A 15,696-nucleotide genomic window follows, 5' to 3' on the forward strand; every position below is an offset into this window, starting at 1 on the left:
TCAGAATGGACCATCCTGGATATATTCTATGATGGTTTATCTGAGCTATCAAAGATGTCACTGGACACTTCTGCAGGTAGATCCATTCACCTAAAGAAAACGCCTGTAGAAGCTCAAGAACTCATTGACATGGTTGCTAATAACCAGTTCATGTACACTTCTGAAAGGAATCCTGTGAGTAATGGGACGCCTATGAAGAAGGGAGTTCTTGAAGTTGATACTCTGAATGCCATATTGGCTCAGAATAAAATATTGACTCAGCAAGTCAATATGATCTCTCAGAGTCTGCATGGAATGCAAGCTGCATCCAACAGTACTCAAGAGGCTTCTTATGAAGAAGAAGCTTATGATCCTGAGAACCCTGCAATAGTAGAGGTGAATTACTTAGGTGAACCTTATGGAAACACCTATAACTCATCATGGAGAAATCATCCAAATTTCTCATGGAAGGATCAAAAGCCTCAACAAGGCTTTAATAATGGTGGAAGAAACAGGTTTAACAATAGTAAACCTTTTCCATCATCCACTCAGCAATAGACAGAGAACTCTGAACAAAATGCTTCTAATTTAGCAAATCTAGTCTCTGATCTATCTAAGGCCACTGTGAGTTTCATGAATAAAACCAGGTCTTCCATTAGAAATTTGGAAGCACAAGTGGGCCAGCTGAGTAAAAGGATCACTGAAATCCCTCCCAGTACTCTCCCAAGCAATACAGAAGAGAATCCAAAAGGAGAGTGCAAGGCCATTGACATAAGCACCATGGCCGAACCTGTGAGGAGAGGAGAGGACGTGAATCCCAAGGAGGAAGACCTCCTGGGATGTCCAGTGATCAATAAGGAGCTTCCCTCTGAGAAACCAAAGGACTCTGAGGCTCATCTAGAGACCATAGAGACTCCATTGAACCTCCTTATGCCCTTCATGAGCTCTGATGAGTATACCTCTTCTGAAGAGAATGAGGATGTTACTGAAGAGCAAACTGCCAAATTTCTTGGTGCAATCATGAAGCTGAATGCCAAATTATTTGGCATTGATACTTGGGAAGTTGAACCTCCCTTGTTCATCAATGAACTAAGTGATCTGGATCAACTGACATTGCCTCAGAAGAGACAGGATCCTGGAAAGTTCATAATACCCTGTACCATAGGCACCATGATCTTTAAGGCCCTGTGTGACCTTGGTTCAGGGATAAACCTCATGCCCCTCTCTGTAATAGAGAAAATGGGAATCTATGGGGTGCAAGCTGCTAAAATCTCATTAGAGATGGCAGATAATTCAAGAAAACAGGCATATGGACAAGTAGAGGACGTATTAGTAAAGGTTGAAGGCCTTTACATCCCTGCTGATTTCATAGTCCTGGATACTGGAAAGGAAGATGATGAATCCATCATCCTAGGAAGACCTTTCCTGGCCACAGCAAGAGCTGTGATTGATGTTGACAGAGGTGAACTAGTCCTTCAATGGAATGAGGACTCCCTTGTATTCAAAACTCAAGGATCTCCCTCTGCAACCATGGAGAGGGAGCATGAAAAGCTTCTCTCAAAGCAGAGTCAACCAGAGCCCCCACAGTCAAACTCTAAGTTTGGTGTTGAACTCCCATATCCAAACTCTAAGTTTGGTGTTGGAGAGTTTCAACAAAGCTCTGCACATCTGTAAGGCTCCATGAGAGTCCATTGTCAAGCTATTGACATTAAAGAAGCGCTTGTTGGGAGGCAACCCAATTTTTATTTATCTAACTATATTTCTCTTAGTTATATGTCTTTATAGGTTCATAATCATGTGGAGTCACAAAACAAACAAAAAAATCAAAAACGGAATCAAAAACAGCAGAAGAAAAATCACACCCTGGAGGAGCATCTGTCTGGCGTTCAAACGCCAGAACAGAGCATGGTTCTGGCGCTGAACGCCCAGAACAAGCATGGTTCTGGCGTTCAACGCCAGAAATGGCATCAAATGGGCGTTGAACGCCCAAAATGGGAACCAACCTGGCGCTGAACGCCCAGAGTTGTGTACAAGGGCATTTTACATGCCTAAATTGGTGCAGGGATGTAAATGCCTTGACACCTCAGGATCTGTGGACCTTATAGGATCACCTCAGGATCTGTGGACCCCACAGGATCCCCACCTACCTCATCATCTCTCTTCCCATTCATAATCATCCCTTCTGTTTTCCATTTACCACTCACATCCATACACCCACTACCTTCAAAATTCAACATCTCTCTCCCACCCAATCCCACCCATATGGCCGAATACACACATCCAGCCATCTCCTCCATATCTTCTTCTTCTTCTTCTATTCTTTCTTCTTTTGCTTGAGGGCGAGCAACATTCTAAGTTTGGTGTGGTAAAAGCATAGCTTTTTTGTTTTTTCCATAACCATTCATGGCACCTAAGGCCAGAGAAACCTCTAGAAAGAGGAAAGGGAAGACAAAAGCTTCCATCAAGGGTCTATAGCTCAGTGGTAGAACATTTGACTGCAAATCAAGAGATCCCTGAGATACCTCAGGGGATACATTTTCTTCCACACAATTATTGGAAGCAACTAAGGGTGGAACATCAAGAGCACTCCATCATGCTCCATGAAATAAGAGAAGATCAAAAAGCATTGAAGGAGGAGCAACAAAGACAAGGAAGAGACATAGAAGAGCTCAAGGACATCATTGGTTCCTCAAGAAGGAAACGCCACCATCACTAAGGTGGATTCATTCCTTGTTCTTATTTCTTCTGTTTTTCGTTTTCTATGTTATGTGCTCATCTATGTTTGTGTCTTCATTACATGATCATTAGTAGTTAGTAACTCTGTCTTAAAGTTATGAATGTCCTATGAATCCATCACCTCTCTTAAATGAAAAATGTTTTAATTCAAAAGAACAAGAAGTACATGAGTTTCGAATTTATCCTTGAACTTAGCTTAATTATATTGATGTGGTGACAATGCTTCTTGTTTTCTGAATGTATGCTTGAACAGTGCATATGTCTTTTGAAGTTGTTGTTTAAGAATGTTAAATATGTTGGCTCTTGAAAGAATGATGACTAGGAGACATGTTATTTGATAATCTGAAAAATCATAAAAATGATTCTTGAAGCAAGAAAAAGCAGCAAAGAACAAAGCTTGCAGAAAAAAAATTAGGCGAAAAAAAAAATTATAGAAAGAAAAAGAAAAAGCAAGCAGAAAAAGCCAAAAGCTCTTAAAACCAAGAGGCAAGAGCAAAAAGCCAATAACCCTTAAAACCAAAAGGCAAGGGCAAATAAAAAGGATCCCAAGGCTTTGAGCATCAGTGGATAGGAGGGCCTAAAGGAATAAAATCCTGGTCTAAGCGGCTAAACCAAGCTGTCCCTGACCATGTGCTTGTGGCGTGTAGGTGTCAAGTGAAAACTTGAGACTGAGCGGTTAAAGTCAAGGTCCAAAGCAAAAAAAAAAAAGAAGTGTGCTTAAGAACCCTGGATACCTCTAATTGGGGACTTTAGCAAAGCTGAGTCACAATCTGAAAAGGTTCACCCAATTATGTGTCTGTGGCATTTATGTATCCGGTGGTAATACTGGAAAACAAAGTGCTTAGGGCCACGGCCAAGACTCGTAAAGAAGCTGTGTTCAAGAATTATCATACTGAAATAGGAGAGTCAATAACACTATTCGAAATCTGAAGTTCCTATAGATGCCAATCATTCTGAACTTCAATGCATAAAGTGAGATGCCAAAACTATTCAAGAGGCAAAAAGCTATAAGTCCCGCTCATATGATTGATGCTCTGTTTCATTGATAGTTTGGAATTTATAGTATATTCTCTTCTTTTTATCCTATTTGATTTTCAGTAGCTTGGGGACAAGCAACAATTTAAGTTTGGTGTTGTGATGAGCGGATAATTTATACGCTTTTTGGCATTGTTTTTAGTATATTTTTAGTAGGATCTAGCTACTTTTAGGGATGTTTTCATTAGTTTTTATGTTAAATTCACATTTCTGGACTTTACTATGAGTTTGTGTGTTTTTCTGTGATTTCAGGTATTTTCTGGCTGAAATTGAGGGACTTGAGCAGAAATCAGATTCAGAGGTTGAAAAAGGACTGCTGATGCTGTTGGATTCTGACCTCCCTGCACTCAAAGTGGATTTTCGGGAGCTACAGAACTCGAAATGGCGCGCTTCCAATTGGGTTGGAAACTAGACATCCAGGGCTTTCCCGCAATATATAATAGTCTATACTTTGGCCAAGAATAAATAACGTAAACTGGCGTTCAACGCCAGCTCTCTGCCCAAATCTGGCGTCCAGCGCCAGAAAAGGAGCCAAAATCAGAGTTGAACGCCCAAACTGGCACAAAAGCTGGCGTTCAACTCCACAAATGGCCTCTGCACGTGCAACACTCAAGCTCAGCCCAAACACACACCAAGTGGGCCCAGGAAGTGGATTTATGCATCAATTACTTACTCATGTAAACCCTAGTGACTAGTTTATTATAAATAGGACCTTTTACTAGTCTTTTTGACCATCTTTGGTATCAGTCTTATTCCATTGTTCATCTTAGGAGACTATTGATCACGTTTTAGGGGGCTGGCCATCTCGGCCATGCCTGGACCTTCACTTATGTATTTTTAACGGTAGAGTTTCTACACTCCATAGATTAAGGTGTGGAGCTCTGTTGTTCCTCAAAGATTAATGCAAAGTACTACTATTTTCTATTCAATTCATCTTATTTCGCTTCTAAGATATCCATTCACACCCAAGAACGTGATGAAGGTGATGATTATGTGTGACGCTCATCACCATTCTCCCCTATGAACACGTGCCTGACAAACACTTCCGTTCTACATGAAATAAGCTAGAATGAATATCTCTTAGATCTCCTAACCAGAATCTTCGTGGCGTAAGCTAGAATGATGGCGGCATTCAAGAGAATCCGGAAAGTATAAACCTTGTCTGTGGTATTCCGAGTAGGATTCAATAATTGAATGACTGTGACGAGCTTCAAACTCGCGAGTGCTGGGCGTTAGTGACAGACGCAAAAGGAGGGTGAATCCTATTCCAGCATGATCGAGAACCGACAGATGAATAGCCGTGCCGTGACAGGGTGCGTGAGCATATTATTCACTGAGAGGAGGGGATGTAGCCACTGACAACGGTGATGCCCTTGCATAAAGCCAGCCATGGAAAGGAGTAAGACTGATTGGATGAAGATAGCAGGAAAGCAGAGGTTCAGAGGAACGAAAGCATCTCCATTCGCTTATCTGAAATTCTCACCAATGAATTACATAAGTATTTCTATCCCTATTTTATTATATTAAATTCGAAAACACCATTATCAATTTATATCTGCCTAACTGAGATTTGCAATGTGATCATAGCTTGCTTCATACCAACAATCTCTGTGGGATTCGACCCTTACTCACGTAAGGTATTACTTGGACGACCCAGTGCACTTGCTGGTTAGTTGTATCGAAGTTGTGAACTATGGTATTGGCACCATGTTCTTGGCGCCATTGCCAGGGAAAGAAAGAGCCATGAATTTTACATCATCAAAGCGTAATCACGATTACGCATACCAAGTTATTGCTCACGTTGCCAGGGATTGTTTGAGCCTGGACATCACAATTTTGTGCACCACCTCCCATGAAGCGCTTCTTTAGCGTCACTAGCTTGACGTTTCTCCTTCATCAGGGAGGTTGATAATGCTTCAAGTCCTCCCCTCTTGCCTTGGACTTATATCCATTGGTTGTATCAATGATCTCTACATGTTCCAAGGAGAGAACTCTGTTGATAGTGAAGACCTTAGGTAACTGAGATGGTACAGTGGAGAGATTAGGGGGGATATCTGGGAAGTAAGCTGAGATCACTTTATCCCCTGGAGAGAAGTCTTCCGTAGGGATCTTCTTGTTCCTCCACCCCCTTGGTACCTTCTTCTTTGTCCCTTTTGATGTTGCCTTGTTCTTTGTGGCTTCTTCTTCTAAGGGAATTTTGTTGTTGTCTTCACATGTCTCTGGTGGTTTAGGTTCCTCCAGCTTTTCCTTGAGTTGTGACAACTGCTTATTTCCTTGTTCATCAACCAAGGGCATTCCCAGATGGGCTGGTTGTGCTTCAGTGCTTGCTTCCTCTGTCAGCATCTCATTATGATCTTTGTTTGGTTCTTTGTTTTCTTGGTCTGCTTCTTGTGAGAGTTTGAAGACATTAAAGCTGAGTCGTTCATCATGGATCCTCAATATTAGCTCCCCTCACTCCACATCTATGAGTGCTCTGGCTGTAGCTAGGAATGGTCTTCCCAATATGATTGGGTGAGTGTGACTCTCTTCCATGTCCAAGATGACAAAGTCTGTGGGAAGAAAGTATTTCCCAACCTTTAACAACACATTTTTCACCACCCCTATTGCTTATTTTTGAGTTTTGTCAGTCAGCCTGATGACTACATCTGTGGGAAATATCTCATTGATCTACAGCCTCTTCACCAGGGATAAGGGCATTAAGTTGATGCTTGCTCCCAAATCGCAGAGTGCTCTATCAAACATTGTTTCTTCTATGGCACAGGGGACATAAAAACTCCCTGGATCTTTTCTTTTTGTAGGCAACTGCGGTTGAATGAGGGCACTGCACTCCTTGTTCATCACTATAGTTTGGCCTCCCTTGAGTGAGCTTTTCCTGGGAAGCAGCTCCTTCATATACTTGATGTATGCGGGCATTTGTTGAATAGTCTTGATGAATGGTATGTTGACATGCAGAGATGCAAACAAATCTAGAAACCTTGAGTATATTCTCTTTTCCATAGTGGTGGACGAAATTGTGTTCCATGTTCTTTGTACTTGTGTGAGAGTAACAATATATAATTGTATGGAATCATTATTATGGCTCTTTACTATGTGTGGACACAACTCCGTTCAACTAACCAGCAAGTGTACTGGGTCGTCCAAGTAATAAACCTTACGTGAGTAAGGGTCGATCCCACAGAGATTGTTGGCTTGAAGCAAGCTATGGTCACCTTGCAAATCTCAGTCAGGCGAATTTAAACATGATATTTTATTAGATTAAAATAAACAATAAAAGGGATAGAGATACTTATGTAGATTCATTGGTAGGGATTTCAGATAAGCGAATGGAGATGCTCTTCGTTCCTCTGAACCTCTGCTTTCCTGCTATCTTCATCCAATCAGTCTTACTCCTTTCCATGGCTGGCTGTATGCAAGGGCATCACCATTGTCAGTGGCTACATCCCCTCCTCTCAGTGAATCATATGCTCACGCACCCTGTCACGGCACGGCTATTCATCTGTCGGTTCCCGATCATGCTGGAATAGGATTTACTATCCTTTTGCGTCTGTCACTAACGCCCAGCACTCGCGAGTTTGAAGCTCGTCACAGTCATTCAATCATTGAATCCTACTCAGAATACCACAGACAAGGTTTAGACCTTCCGGATTCTCTTGAATGCCGCCATCATTCTAGCGTACGCCACGAAGATTCTGGTTAGGAGATCTAAGAGATACTCATTCTAGCTTAATTCATGTAGAACAGAAGTGTTTGTCAGGCACGCGTTCAAAAGGGGGAAGGATGATGAGCGTCACACATAATCATCACCTTCATCACGTTCTTGGGTGCGAATGGATATCTTAGAAGCGAAATAAGAAGAATTGAATAGAAAACAGTAGTACTTTGCATTAATCTTTGAGGAACAGCAGAGCTCCACACCTTAATCTATGGAGTGTAGAAACTCTACCGTATGAAAATACATAAGTGAAGGTCCAGGCATGGCCGAGATGGCCAGCCCCCTAAACGAGATCAATAGTCTCCTAAGATGAATAATGAAATAAAACTGAGACCAAAGATACCTAATACAATAGTAAGAGGTCCTATTTATAATAAACTAGTCACTAGGGTTTACATGAGTAAGTAATTGATGCATAAATCCACTTCTGGGGCCCACTTGGTGTGTGTTTGGGCTGAGCTTAAGTGTAGCACGTGCAGAGGCCATTTGTGGAGTTGAACGTCAGTTTCTGTGCCAGTTTGGGCGTTCAACTCTGGTTTTGGATCCTTTTCTGGCGCTGGACGCCAGATTTGGGCAGAAGGCTGGCGTTGAACGCCAGTTTACGTCGTCAATTCTTGGCCAAAGTATGGACTATTATATATTGCTGGAAAGCCCTGGATGTCTACTTTCCAACGCAATTAGAAGCGCGCCATTTCAAGTTCTGTAGCTCCAGAAAATCCACTTTGAGTGCAGGGAGGTCAGAATCCAACAGCATCAGCAGTCCTTCTTCAACCTCTGAATCTGATTTCTGCTCAAGTCCCTCAATTTCAGCCAGAAAATACCTGAAATCACAGAAAAATACACAAACTCATAGTAAAGTCCAGAAATGTGAATTTAACATAAAAACTAATGAAAACATCCCTAAAAGTAACTAGATCCTACTAAAAACATACTAAAAACAATGCCAAAAAGCGTATAAATTATCCGCTCATCACACAGCACCATTGAGCAGTTGGGAAAAAGGTGCATAGAGTCTCAGCAGCTCCTGTTGTGAGATTTCTGGTTCTTGATGATCTTTTTCCTTCTTCTCTACTGAGGTATCTTTAGGTTGTTCTGACAGCTTGCTTGGCTTGTCCTCAGTCTCCTTATCACTTATAGTGACCATCTTGCAATCTTTCCATCTTTCTTTCTTTGTTTCACCTCTCGGATTCTTCTCTGTGTCACTTGGGAATCCATCTGTAGGTTTGGGAATTTGCTCCGAGAGATATCCCACTTGAGATTCTAACCTCTTGATTGTGTCTCCCTAGTTCTTGAAACTGGCTCGCACTTCCTCTTTGAACACCTTGTTGTCTTGAATCTCCTTGCCTATGCCTTCAAGTAGATTCTCAATCCTTGAGAGCCTGTCATCAAATGATTGTAGATCGGGATTAGAGGTGGAAGGATGAGGTAAGTTATTTTGGTTTTGATGTGGATGTGGAGAGGTGTTGTTATAGGGGTGTTGATATGGTCTAGACGTGAAATGTTGGTGGCTTGCATTATTGGGATTTAGGCGTCTTTGATCAAGGCTTGGGTCTTGTGCGTTTCCCCACCCAAAGTTTGGGTGATTCCTCCATCTAGGGTTGTAGGTCTTGGAGTATGGATCATGGTTTTGCCTAGGTGAATTCCCAATGTAGTTGGCTTGCTCCTGACTACCCTCTGCTTCTTCATTCACTCCTTCTTGGGTTGTTGATGAAGTGGCGATTGCTGCTACTTGGTTCCTCTCCATCTTCTTGGTGAGGTCAGCCAGCTGTTGGGTAATGAGCTTATTTTGGGCCAGCAGAGCATCTACATTGTTTAGCTCCATTACTCCTCTTGTGTTCCCTCTTTCGGAAGCATAGAAGTAGTCATTCTCTGCTACAGTTTCAATGACATCTATGGCCTCCTCAATGGTCTTCTTCTTGTTCAAAGATCCTCCGGATGAATGGTCTATGGCCTTCTTTGACTCATAAGAGAGCCCTTCATAGAAAATGTGCAGCTGCACCCATTCATTGAACATATCTGGTGGGCACCTCCTTGTTAGGTCTTTAAACCTCTCCCATGCTTCATATAGAGTCTCACCATCTTGTTGCCTGAAAGTTTGGACCTCAGCTCTCAGCCTATTGATTCGTTGAGGGGGGTAAAATCTTGCTAAGAATTTGTTCACCACATCTTCCCAAGTTGTCAAGCTCTCCTTTGGGAAAGACTCCAGCCACTTGGCTGCCTTATCCTTGAGTAAGAATGGAAATAAGAGCAGTCTATAGGCATCAGGATGAACACCATTAGACTTCACTGTGTCACATATTCTCAGGAAGGTGGTTAGATGTTGATTGGGGTCTTCTTGGACACTTCCTCCGAACGAACAGTTGTTCTGCACAAGGGTGATGAGCTGTGGTTTTAGTTCAAAATTGTTGGCGTGGATGGTTGGCTTTTGAATGCTACTTCCACAGTTTCCTGGGTTTGGATTGATGTAAGAGCCTAAAACTCTTCTATCCTCCCCAGCATGATTTGCTCGTCCTCTTCCGCCATGGTTGTGAGCTTCTTCTTCACGATGGTTTTCCATGTTTTCTTCCATATTTGGTTCAAAGTATTCCTCCTCTTCCTCAGCACCAACTACACGTTTTTCTCTTGCTTCCCTCCTTAATCTAAGGAAGGTCCTCTCAGGTTCAGAATCAAAGGAAGTTGAAGCCCCGCTTCTTCTCCCTGTCATACAACCAAAAAGTACAAGCTAAGAGAATAAGTGCAGAAAGTATATCTGTCAGAATTACTGTTAGTGTGAGTGATGCAATATATCAAATAGTTAGTGGGTTAGTGAAATGAATGGTAAACAACAAAGAAAAAATAGGGGGAAGGGAAGAAATTAACTAAAACAGAAAGTAAATGACTCAAACAGAAAATTAAAAATAAAATGCTCAATCTAGTTATCCTCCAATTTAATCATTGTTGATGCACAATCAATCCCCGGCAATGGCGCCATAAACTTGATGCACGAAAAACTTGTCTCGTAACAAATTTCCCTTTGGCAAGTGTACCGAATTTGTCGTCAAGTAAAAAATCACAATAGAGTGAGGTCGAATCCCACAGGGATTGATTGATCAAGCAACTTTAATTAGAGGAATGTTCTAGTTGAGCGAATCCAGAATTTGAGTTGAGAATTACAGAAGTAAAAATGGCGGGAAAGTAAATAACAGAAAAGTAAATGCTAGAAATAAAGAGCTGAATGTAGATGATGGAAAGTAAATTGCAGAATCTTAAATGGGAATGGGGAATTGCTCATAAAAGTAAATGACAAAAATTAAAGAGAATGGGTAAGATCAGAAATGGGGAGTTCATTGGGCTTAGGAGATGTTGCATTCTCCGGATCAATTTCATTTTCATCTCTTCCTCAATCAATGCACTCATTGATTTCCTTGTCAATCTTAAGTGATCGAATTACAATTTCTTGTAATTCAATCTCTCAAATCTTGATCAATAGCCAATTCCTTGGTCAATTGCTCATGAGAAGAGATGAAGTACGGTCACTGATTATACCACATACATTTCCCAAATCAAGTGTTGAGAGGATTATAGTCACATATCCATCCAAACCCAATTTGGTCCAGCAAGAGAAAGCATTTCTAGCATGATCTCTTCATTCCTCTTTCAAGGTTCAGAAGAGATCCAAGTATGAATAGCTTCTTTTACAAGATAACTACCCAATTGGATGAAGATCGAAAGCTTTCAAGTAAAATCAAGAGAAAAGATAGAAGAAGAATAATAAAAATTAGTATTGATCCATCAAATTACAACAGAGCTCCCTAACCCAATGAAAGGGGTTTAGTTGTTCATAGCTCTGGAAAATGAAAACAAAGATGGAGAATACATGATGAAACTAGAAGTGCAGAGAAAGTAAAATACAGAGAGTAATTCTATGCCCAGAGGCTCCCTATAATTTCTAACTCCCAATTTAATTCAAAGCTACTCCTATGTATACTATTCTTCTGTTCTTCTAGTTGGCTCTTCAAGTCTTTGGTATGGGCCTTTGGATCTTGAGTTTGAAGCAGTTCTCTTCTTCATTGGGCTTGGCTTTACTTGCAGAGAGAAAGTGTGAAGTGGGCAGAGACTTTAGCTCATGACGTTAGTGGTGTTAACGTTCAGTGAAAATATGGGTTCAAGAACGTTAGTGACAATCACCTTTTTCACTAACGTTCCTCACCCAAGTAAGAGCCACGTTATCTTCAACGTTAGTGGCACAAACGTTGCCACTAACATTGCCCCTTTGTCCTTCACACACGTTATTGGGACTTGCCTTTCCCAATAACGTTGAGAAGTCTCCCCCTTCTCTACATTAGAGTCCACGTTAACTTAGTTAACGTGGCTCTTTTAACGTAGGCTTGCCAACCTTCGAGAACGTTAGTGACACTTACCATTGTCACTAACGTTCCAATGTGCCCCTATTTCTCACGTTAGAGTCCACGTTAACTAGGTTAACGTGACTTCTAACGTGGCCATGCTAGCCATCTCCAACGTTAGTGACAAAGTTGAGTGTCACTAACGTTGGCTCATCATTCCCTTATCCACGTTAACTAAGTTAACGTGGGAGTTAATGTGGCTCATAGTGGCTTATGTGGGCTAATTCCAATGTTAGTGACAATGTTGGGTGTCACTAACGTTGGCGATCACCTCCCTTCTTCACGTTAACTTCCACGTTAACTAAGTTAACGTGGGAGTTAACATGGCTTATTGGGGCTTGTGTGGTTTCCTTCCAACGTTAGTGACAATATTTGGTGTCACTAACATTGTCGACCACTTTGTCTCCTCACGTTAGCTTCCACGTTAACTAGGTTAACGTGGAAGTTAATGTGGCTTATTGTGACTTGGCCAACGTTAGTGACAAAGTTGAATGTCACTAACGTTGGCTTCCCCTTTACTTCTTAACGTTAGAGGCCACGTTAACTAAGTTAACGTGACAACTGATGACATGTCACCATGTCATGTTTTTCTATGCTTTTTCATTTGTTTTCAATAGGTTTTGTGCACTTTCTTGAGCCATAAGCAAGCCAATTGGATAGATTTTCATGTTTCCTTTGATTTAATCAACCATGTATGAATTCATGCTATTTCATGAGGTTTTATGCTAAAATTGTCACATATTATGAAAGAATGAATATCTCATGATTTTGAGCATAGCTTTGATGTGTTTGGTTGATTAATGATAGGTGAAGAAGGCTTGGAGAAAGGGTGAAGCAAGAAGGAATGGCTAGGAGTAAAGAGAGGACAATGGAATAAGTTGAACCAGGAAGCAAAAACTTTTGGGTGAAAAGTTAGCCTCAAAGTTAGACCCCTAACTTGGAGGCTAACGTTGGCACATGAAATTCACCCCTGGGCACCAAAAGTTTGCGCCAACGTTAGCCCCCTAACTTTGAGGCTAACGTTGGCATGAAGAGAACCTCCCTGGGCACCAAAAGTTTGCGCCAACGTTAGCCCCCTAACTTGGTGGCTAACGTTGGCACATGAAATTCACAAGGGGAGGAGCAAAAGTTTGCGCCAACGTTAGCCCCCTAACTTTGAGGCTAACGTTGGCGCCACACACCACAACAGCTTGAAGGGGTATACTTCCAACAAGAATAACTTGAGCTACAGAGCTCCAAATGAGGTGATTCAAGAAGCATTGGAAAGTAGGAATCAAGAGCTTTCCAAGCATATATGGCACTGCATGGTGGACACTAAGATTGAGGGAGAAAACTGCCCCGCAATATACATAAACGAACATGGTGGCAACCTGCAGTGAGGCCAACGGACCTCTGCATCTTCAAAGAAGTATAACTCGAGCTGTAGAGCTCCAAATAATGTGCTCCCAACGGCATTGGAAAGTAGACATCCAGGGCTTTCCAACAATGGATAATAGTATGGGGTGGACAATACATTTGAGCCTCCAGAACTGGCGTTTTCGCCAATGTTTGAGGCTAACGTTACCTCAAATGCTGCACACCAAAGCCAGCGACCATGCCCTCTTCAAATGATCATAACTTGAGTTGTAGATGTCCAATTGAAGTGATTCCAAGTGGGTTAGAAAGATGACATTTAGAGCTTTCCAACCATATATGATAGTCTATATTGGGCATAAAATGGGCAACATGACAAGAGGACAAAGTTGGCGCCATAAATGTGCATAAGGGAGGCCAACGTTGGAGCAAAAGTTAGACCCCTAACTTTTGCCCCAACGTGGATAGCAGCAAATTTTGTGGGCTGATATGAAAAGTTAGACCAAAAGTTAGACCCCTAACTTTTGCTCTAACTTTTGCACCAACTTTTGCAAACTCAACCCGGTTCAATTCGGTTCCTCTTCAAACTCCAAGAGCAATCAACCAAGGCCTTTATCAACCCAATTCCATCAAGAGCAAGGGCCCAAATGATCATCACTCAAAGGCACAAGAAATAGATAAAATAGGAATTTCATTTAATTGTAATTTGTTTTTAACTTCATTTTCATTTCCATTTTGTAAAGCCTATATAAGGCATCATTTTCATATTTGTGAGGAGGCTGGCTCCACTAGGGAGCATTAGGATTTGAGAGCTCTCTCTTAGTTTTCAATTTCGTTTTGAATCTTGGGTTGAGATCACCTTGAGAATTTTCTTGTTTACTTTCTCTGCACAATTGAATTTCCATTCCTGTTTACTACTTCACCTTCTCTTGGCTTCTGCAATTTACTTTTCTTTAATTTCTCTTGCAATTGTTCTTGTTGGATCTAGGAAGGCATTGAGATCTAGACTTGGTTATCTAGTCTCTTGGGTCCTGAGATCTTAATTCCAATTTTACATTCTCTGTTTATTGCTTTTCATGTTTATTTACATTTCTGTTTTGGTTCCGAATCAATCAAATCCATCTTTTACTTCTCTGCTTGTTGCAATTTAACTTTTCCTTGTTTAATTTCTGCAAATCCAATTCCCAATTCCCTTTACATTTGATGCAATTTATATTTCTTGTCATTTAAGATTCTTGCAATTTACATTTCTTGCTCTTTAAATTACTTGCCAATTTACATTCTGCAACTTTAAATTCATTGTCATTTACTTTCTGTTGGTTACAATTTCACACAATTCACATCAATGTTAGCTTGACTAAACTAATCACCCACTAAAGTTGCTTGATCCATCAATCCCTGTGGGATCGACCTCACTCCCGTGAGTTATTATTACTTGATGCGACCCGGTGCACTTGCCGGTTAGATTTGTGTGTTTTGGGAGAAATTTATTTTTCACCAAAATACTCATCAAGTTTTTGGCGCCGTTGCCGGGGATTGATTTAGATCAACAATGATTATGTGGGTGAGAAGTCTAGATCAAGCATTTTCTTTATTTTTGTTTTCTGTTTCAGAGTGAAACCAAGGTGTTTGAGTTTTTGCCTCACTAAGAAATTCTCATCTCTGATATGAGTAATTTCAATTTTCCTTGGTTGTGTGTTTTACAAAATTCAAATGGAGTTCAACTCATCTTATGATCAAACAAATTCTATGGGATATCACCCACCATCACCAATCTCTAATGATGGCTGGGGATATCACCAAGAAACTTCAAATTCTGGGCACTCCAATTCATGGAGCTATGCTTCAGAACCACAAGATGAGAAAGAAAATCATATGGGATATTTCTCTCCACCACAAAATAATGCAAGTCATGATTCTAATGGTGGCTGAGAAGGGAATTCTAGTGCTCCATATGATATTCATCCAAAGATATCATCACTTGACCATACTTCAACCGAAAGCCCCTTTCAAAACTCACCACCCACACAAACTTCCATGAACCACTCATGGCTTTCAGAATTTGAGTCTAGGTTCAACAGAATGGCAGAGGAATATCAACAATCACGGAGGGAACTAGAAATCCTTTCTCAGGAGACAGATAAGCAATTGGAGGACACAGATAAACGCTTAGAACTACTAAGCAAGGAAAATGAAGACCAATTGATGGATGTGAAGGATAAAGTGGAAGAGCAAGATAAGGAGGCCACTGCATCAAGTGAACTTTCAATGAAGAATGAGGTGGTTGAACCTGAAACTACACTTGAGATGACAAGAGAACATGAAGACTCACAACTCTCACAAACCTCCCTGGACCAAAACGCCTCAACACTTGAATCCATGACTGAAAGGTATGACAAAGAGATGAAGGAATGTTGGGAAGATAAACAAACCTCCCCCATGATAGAGCTATTAAAACAAATGTTCGGTGTAAAAGAGGAAGTGGAGGAGCAAGAA

At 41.1% G+C, this 15,696-nt stretch overlaps 1 non-coding gene across 1 annotated transcript; it reads left to right on the top strand.

The window, feature by feature from the left end:
- The first annotated feature begins 9,471 nt into the window (after positions 1–9,471).
- On the top strand, positions 9,472–9,578 carry LOC148549106 (small nucleolar RNA R71). Its single transcript, XR_015898113.1, has one exon. It is a non-coding gene; the product is annotated as a small nucleolar RNA R71 (small nucleolar RNA).
- The last annotated feature ends 6,118 nt before the right edge of the window (positions 9,579–15,696 follow it).

This window comes from Arachis ipaensis, chromosome B8 (genome assembly GCF_059453495.1).
Source record: "Arachis ipaensis isolate K30076 ecotype BB chromosome B8, ASM5945349v1, whole genome shotgun sequence".
Classification (NCBI taxonomy): Eukaryota; Viridiplantae; Streptophyta; class Magnoliopsida; order Fabales; family Fabaceae; genus Arachis; species Arachis ipaensis.